General features: G+C 46.9%; 22 non-coding genes across 22 annotated transcripts in view; all 22 read left to right on the forward strand.

Moving 5' to 3' along the window:
* LOC125796546 (5S ribosomal RNA) overlaps positions 1–110 on the forward strand; it is a 119-nt gene extending 9 nt beyond the window's left edge. Inside the window, exon 1 of the ribosomal RNA XR_007435455.1 lies at positions 1–110. This exon is cut by the window's left edge and continues 9 nt beyond it. This is a non-coding gene — a ribosomal RNA (5S ribosomal RNA).
* A 110-nt stretch (positions 111–220) lies between these two features.
* LOC125796547 (5S ribosomal RNA) lies at positions 221–339 on the forward strand. Its single transcript, XR_007435456.1, has one exon. It is a non-coding gene; the product is annotated as a 5S ribosomal RNA (ribosomal RNA).
* A 110-nt stretch (positions 340–449) lies between these two features.
* Positions 450–568, forward strand: LOC125796264 (5S ribosomal RNA). The gene has a single exon (XR_007435256.1). It is a non-coding gene; the product is annotated as a 5S ribosomal RNA (ribosomal RNA).
* Positions 569–678: 110 nt separating this feature from the next.
* Positions 679–797, forward strand: LOC125796253 (5S ribosomal RNA). Its single transcript, XR_007435245.1, has one exon. It is a non-coding gene; the product is annotated as a 5S ribosomal RNA (ribosomal RNA).
* Positions 798–907: 110 nt separating this feature from the next.
* On the forward strand, positions 908–1,026 carry LOC125796548 (5S ribosomal RNA). Its single transcript, XR_007435457.1, has one exon. It is a non-coding gene; the product is annotated as a 5S ribosomal RNA (ribosomal RNA).
* A 110-nt stretch (positions 1,027–1,136) lies between these two features.
* Positions 1,137–1,255, forward strand: LOC125796108 (5S ribosomal RNA). Its single transcript, XR_007435100.1, has one exon. It is a non-coding gene; the product is annotated as a 5S ribosomal RNA (ribosomal RNA).
* A 110-nt stretch (positions 1,256–1,365) lies between these two features.
* On the forward strand, positions 1,366–1,484 carry LOC125796254 (5S ribosomal RNA). The gene has a single exon (XR_007435246.1). It is a non-coding gene; the product is annotated as a 5S ribosomal RNA (ribosomal RNA).
* A 110-nt stretch (positions 1,485–1,594) lies between these two features.
* LOC125795854 (5S ribosomal RNA) lies at positions 1,595–1,713 on the forward strand. The gene has a single exon (XR_007434846.1). It is a non-coding gene; the product is annotated as a 5S ribosomal RNA (ribosomal RNA).
* A 110-nt stretch (positions 1,714–1,823) lies between these two features.
* On the forward strand, positions 1,824–1,942 carry LOC125796146 (5S ribosomal RNA). Its single transcript, XR_007435138.1, has one exon. It is a non-coding gene; the product is annotated as a 5S ribosomal RNA (ribosomal RNA).
* A 110-nt stretch (positions 1,943–2,052) lies between these two features.
* LOC125796549 (5S ribosomal RNA) lies at positions 2,053–2,171 on the forward strand. Its single transcript, XR_007435458.1, has one exon. It is a non-coding gene; the product is annotated as a 5S ribosomal RNA (ribosomal RNA).
* Positions 2,172–2,281: 110 nt separating this feature from the next.
* On the forward strand, positions 2,282–2,400 carry LOC125796550 (5S ribosomal RNA). Its single transcript, XR_007435459.1, has one exon. It is a non-coding gene; the product is annotated as a 5S ribosomal RNA (ribosomal RNA).
* A 110-nt stretch (positions 2,401–2,510) lies between these two features.
* On the forward strand, positions 2,511–2,629 carry LOC125796552 (5S ribosomal RNA). The gene has a single exon (XR_007435461.1). It is a non-coding gene; the product is annotated as a 5S ribosomal RNA (ribosomal RNA).
* Positions 2,630–2,739: 110 nt separating this feature from the next.
* On the forward strand, positions 2,740–2,858 carry LOC125796553 (5S ribosomal RNA). The gene has a single exon (XR_007435462.1). It is a non-coding gene; the product is annotated as a 5S ribosomal RNA (ribosomal RNA).
* A 110-nt stretch (positions 2,859–2,968) lies between these two features.
* On the forward strand, positions 2,969–3,087 carry LOC125796554 (5S ribosomal RNA). The gene has a single exon (XR_007435463.1). It is a non-coding gene; the product is annotated as a 5S ribosomal RNA (ribosomal RNA).
* A 110-nt stretch (positions 3,088–3,197) lies between these two features.
* On the forward strand, positions 3,198–3,316 carry LOC125796555 (5S ribosomal RNA). The gene has a single exon (XR_007435464.1). It is a non-coding gene; the product is annotated as a 5S ribosomal RNA (ribosomal RNA).
* A 110-nt stretch (positions 3,317–3,426) lies between these two features.
* Positions 3,427–3,545, forward strand: LOC125796233 (5S ribosomal RNA). The gene has a single exon (XR_007435225.1). It is a non-coding gene; the product is annotated as a 5S ribosomal RNA (ribosomal RNA).
* A 110-nt stretch (positions 3,546–3,655) lies between these two features.
* LOC125796556 (5S ribosomal RNA) lies at positions 3,656–3,774 on the forward strand. Its single transcript, XR_007435465.1, has one exon. It is a non-coding gene; the product is annotated as a 5S ribosomal RNA (ribosomal RNA).
* Positions 3,775–3,884: 110 nt separating this feature from the next.
* Positions 3,885–4,003, forward strand: LOC125796558 (5S ribosomal RNA). The gene has a single exon (XR_007435467.1). It is a non-coding gene; the product is annotated as a 5S ribosomal RNA (ribosomal RNA).
* A 110-nt stretch (positions 4,004–4,113) lies between these two features.
* LOC125796132 (5S ribosomal RNA) lies at positions 4,114–4,232 on the forward strand. Its single transcript, XR_007435124.1, has one exon. It is a non-coding gene; the product is annotated as a 5S ribosomal RNA (ribosomal RNA).
* Positions 4,233–4,342: 110 nt separating this feature from the next.
* LOC125796456 (5S ribosomal RNA) lies at positions 4,343–4,461 on the forward strand. The gene has a single exon (XR_007435366.1). It is a non-coding gene; the product is annotated as a 5S ribosomal RNA (ribosomal RNA).
* Positions 4,462–4,571: 110 nt separating this feature from the next.
* On the forward strand, positions 4,572–4,690 carry LOC125796220 (5S ribosomal RNA). Its single transcript, XR_007435212.1, has one exon. It is a non-coding gene; the product is annotated as a 5S ribosomal RNA (ribosomal RNA).
* A 110-nt stretch (positions 4,691–4,800) lies between these two features.
* On the forward strand, positions 4,801–4,919 carry LOC125796559 (5S ribosomal RNA). The gene has a single exon (XR_007435468.1). It is a non-coding gene; the product is annotated as a 5S ribosomal RNA (ribosomal RNA).
* The last annotated feature ends 81 nt before the right edge of the window (positions 4,920–5,000 follow it).

A 5,000-nucleotide genomic window follows, 5' to 3' on the forward strand; every position in this document is an offset into this window, starting at 1 on the left:
CACACTACCCTGAGAACGCCCGATCTCGTCTGATCTCGGAAGCTAAGCAGGGTTTGGCCTGGTTAGTACTTGGATGGGAGACCACCTGGGAATACCAGGTGCTGTAAGCTTTTCCCCTCTTGCTTCCATTACCATGGTCTTGTTATACATTACTAGTTTGTTATCTGAAACCCAACATAGATGAAGTTGCATAAGTAGTCTTGATGAGAGCTCTGCAATGGCTTACGGTCACACTACCCTGAGAACGCCCGATCTCGTCTGATCTCGGAAGCTAAGCAGGGTTTGGCCTGGTTAGTACTTGGATGGGAGACCACCTGGGAATACCAGGTGCTGTAAGCTTTTCCCCTCTTGCTTCCATTACCATGGTCTTGTTATACATTACTAGTTTGTTATCTGAAACCCAACATAGATGAAGTTGCATAAGTAGTCTTGATGAGAGCTCTGCAATGGCTTACGGTCGCACTACCCTGAGAACGCCCGATCTCGTCTGATCTCGGAAGCTAAGCAGGGTTTGGCCTGGTTAGTGCTTGGATGGGAGACCACCTGGGAATACCAGGTGCTGTAAGCTTTTCCCCTCTTGCTTCCATTACCATGGTCTTGTTATACATTACTAGTTTGTTATCTGAAACCCAACATAGATGAAGTTGCATAAGTAGTCTTGATGAGAGCTCTGCAACGGCTTACGGTCACACTACCCTGAGAACGCCCGATCTCGTCTGATCTCGGAAGCTAAGTAGGGTTTGGCCTGGTTAGTGCTTGGATGGGAGACCACCTGGGAATACCAGGTGCTGTAAGCTTTTCCCCTCTTGCTTCCATTACCATGGTCTTGCTATACATTACTAGTTTGTTGTCTGAAACCCAACATAGATGAAGTTGCATAAGTAGTCTTGATGAGAGCTCTGCAATGGCTTACGGTCACACTACCCTGAGAACGCCCGATCTCGTCTGATCTCGGAAGCTAAGCAGGGTTTGGCCTGGTTAGTACTTGGATGGGAGACCACCTGGGAATACCAGGTGCTGTAAGCTTTTCCCCTCTTGCTTCCATTACCATGGTCTTGTTATACATTACTAGTTTGTTATCTGAAACCCAACATAGATGAAGTTGCATAAGTAGTCTTGATGAGAGCTCTGCAATGGCTTACGGTCACACTACCCTGAGAACGCCCGATCTCGTCTGATCTCGGAAGCTAAGCAGGGTTTGGCCTGGTTAGTGCTTGGATGGGAGACCACCTGGGAATACCAGGTGCTGTAAGCTTTTCCCCTCTTGCTTCCATTACCATGGTCTTGTTATACATTACTAGTTTGTTATCTGAAACCCAACATAGATGAAGTTGCATAAGTAGTCTTGATGAGAGCTCTGCAACGGCTTACGGTCACACTACCCTGAGAACGCCCGATCTCGTCTGATCTCGGAAGCTAAGTAGGGTTTGGCCTGGTTAGTGCTTGGATGGGAGACCACCTGGGAATACCAGGTGCTGTAAGCTTTTCCCCTCTTGCTTCCATTACCATGGTCTTGTTATACATTACTAGTTTGTTATCTGAAACCCAACATAGATGAAGTTGCATAAGTAGTCTTGATGAGAGCTCTGCAATGGCTTACGGTCACACTATCCTGAGAACGCCCGATCTCGTCTGATCTCGGAAGCTAAGCAGGGTTTGGCCTGGTTAGTACTTGGATGGGAGACCACCTGGGAATACCAGGTGCTGTAAGCTTTTCCCCTCTTGCTTCCATTACCATGGTCTTGTTATACATTACTAGTTTGTTATCTGAAACCCAACATAGATGAAGTTGCATAAGTAGTCTTGATGAGAGCTCTCCAATGGCTTACGGTCACACTACCCTGAGAACGCCCGATCTCGTCTGATCTCGGAAGCTCAGCAGGGTTTGGCCTGGTTAGTACTTGGATGGGAGACCACCTGGGAATACCAGGTGCTGTAAGCTTTTCCCCTCTTGCTTCCATTACCATGGTCTTGTTATACATTACTAGTTTGTTATCTGAAACCCAACATAGATGAAGTTGCATAAGTAGTCTTGATGAGAGCTCTGCAATGGCTTACGGTCACACTACCCTGAGAACGCCCGATCTCGTCTGATCTCGGAAGCTAAGCAGGGTTTGGCCTGGTTAGTACTTGGATGGGAGACCACCTGGGAATACCAGGTGCTGTAAGCTTTTCCCCTCTTGCTTCCATTACCATGGTCTTGTTATACATTACTAGTTTGTTATCTGAAACCCAACATAGATGAAGTTGCATAAGTAGTCTTGATGAGAGCTCTGCAATGGCTTACGGTCACACTACCCTGAGAACGCCCGATCTCGTCTGATCTCGGAAGCTAAGCAGGGTTTGGCCTGGTTAGTACTTGGATGGGAGACCACCTGGGAATACCAGGTGCTGTAAGCTTTTCCCCTCTTGCTTCCATTACCATGGTCTTGTTATACATTACTAGTTTGTTATCTGAAACCCAACATAGATGAAGTTGCATAAGTAGTCTTGATGAGAGCTCTGCAATGGCTTACGGTCACACTACCCTGAGAACGCCCGATCTCGTCTGATCTCGGAAGCTAAGCAGGGTTTGGCCTGGTTAGTACTTGGATGGGAGACCACCTGGGAATACCAGGTGCTGTAAGCTTTTCCCCTCTTGCTTCCATTACCATGGTCTTGTTATACATTACTAGTTTGTTATCTGAAACCCAACATAGATGAAGTTGCATAAGTAGTCTTGATGAGAGCTCTGCAATGGCTTACGGTCACACTACCCTGAGAACGCCCGATCTCGTCTGATCTCGGAAGCTAAGCAGGGTTTGGCCTGGTTAGTACTTGGATGGGAGACCACCTGGGAATACCAGGTGCTGTAAGCTTTTCCCCTCTTGCTTCCATTACCATGGTCTTGTTATACATTACTAGTTTGTTATCTGAAACCCAACATAGATGAAGTTGCATAAGTAGTCTTGATGAGAGCTCTACAATGGCTTACGGTCACACTACCCTGAGAACGCCCGATCTCGTCTGATCTCGGAAGCTAAGCAGGGTTTGGCCTGGTTAGTACTTGGATGGGAGACCACCTGGGAATACCAGGTGCTGTAAGCTTTTCCCCTCTTGCTTCCATTACCATGGTCTTGTTATACATTACTAGTTTGTTATCTGAAACCCAACATAGATGAAGTTGCATAAGTAGTCTTGATGAGAGCTCTACAATGGCTTACGGTCACACTACCCTGAGAACGCCCGATCTCGTCTGATCTCGGAAGCTAAGCAGGGTTTGGCCTGGTTAGTACTTGGATGGGAGACCACCTGGGAATACCAGGTGCTGTAAGCTTTTCCCCTCTTGCTTCCATTACCATGGTCTTGTTATACATTACTAGTTTGTTATCTGAAACCCAACATAGATGAAGTTGCATAAGTAGTCTTGATGAGAGCTCTGCTATGGCTTACGGTCACACTACCCTGAGAACGCCCGATCTCGTCTGATCTCGGAAGCTAAGCAGGGTTTGGGCTGGTTAGTACTTGGATGGGAGACCACCTGGGAATACCAGGTGCTGTAAGCTTTTCCCCTCTTGCTTCCATTACCATGGTCTTGTTATACATTACTAGTTTGTTATCTGAAACCCAACATAGATGAAGTTGCATAAGTAGTCTTGATGAGAGCTCTGCAATGGCTTACGGTCACACTACCCTGAGAACGCCCGATCTCGTCTGATCTCGGAAGCTAAGCAGGGTTTGGCCTGGTTAGTACTTGGATGGGAGACCACCTGGGAATACCAGGTGCTGTAAGCTTTTCCCCTCTTGCTTCCATTACCATGGTCTTGTTATACATTACTAGTTTGTTATCTGAAACCCAACATAGATGAAGTTGCATAAGTAGTCTTGATGAGAGCTCTGCAATGGCTTACGGTCACACTACCCTGAGAACGCCCGATCTCGTCTGATCTCGGAAGCTAAGCAGGGTTTGGCCTGGTTAGTACTTGGATGGGAGACCACCTGGGAATACCAGGTGCTGTAAGCTTTTCCCCTCTTGCTTCCGTTACCATGGTCTTGTTATATATTACTAGTTTGTTATCTGAAACCCAACATAGATGAAGTTGCATAAGTAGTCTTGATGAGAGCTCTGCAATGGCTTACCGTCACACTACCCTGAGAACGCCCGATCTCGTCTGATCTCGGAAGCTAAGCAGGGTTTGGCCTGGTTAGTACTTGGATGGGAGACCACCTGGGAATACCAGGTGCTGTAAGCTTTTCCCCTCTTGCTTCCGTTACCATGGTCTTGTTATACATTACTAGTTTGTTATCTGAAACCCAACATAGATGAAGTTGCATAAGTAGTCTTGATGAGAGCTCTGCAATGGCTTACGGTCACACTACCCTGACAACGCCCGATCTCGTCTGATCTCGGAAGCTAAGCAGGGTTTGGCCTGGTTAGTACTTGGATGGGAGACCACCTGGGAATACCAGGTGCTGTAAGCTTTTCCCCTCTTGCTTCCATTACCATGGTCTTGTTATACATTACTAGTTTGTTATCTGAAACCCAACATAGATGAAGTTGCATAAGTAGTCTTGATGAGAGCTCTGCAATGGCTTACGGTCACACTACCCTGAGAACGCCCGATCTCGTCTGATCTCGGAAGCTAAGCAGGGTTTGGCCTGGTTAGTACTTGGATGGGAGACCACCTGGCAATACCAGGTGCTGTAAGCTTTTCCCCTCTTGCTTCCATTACCATGGTCTTGTTATACATTACTAGTTTGTTATCTGAAACCCAACATAGATGAAGTTGCATAAGTAGTCTTGATGAGAGCTCTGCAATGGCTTACGGTCACACTACCCTGAGAACGCCCGATCTCGTCTGATCTCGGAAGCTAAGCAGGGTTTGGCCTGGTTAGTACTTGGATGGGAGACCACCTGGGAATACCAGGTGCTGTAAGCTTTTCCCCTCTTGCTTCCATTACCATGGTCTTGTTATACATTACTAGTTTGTTATCTGAAACCCAACATAGATGAAGTTGCA

The sequence above is a fragment of the Astyanax mexicanus genome, unplaced genomic scaffold (assembly GCF_023375975.1).
Source record: "Astyanax mexicanus isolate ESR-SI-001 unplaced genomic scaffold, AstMex3_surface scaffold_46, whole genome shotgun sequence".
NCBI lineage: Eukaryota > Metazoa > Chordata > Actinopteri > Characiformes > Acestrorhamphidae > Astyanax > Astyanax mexicanus.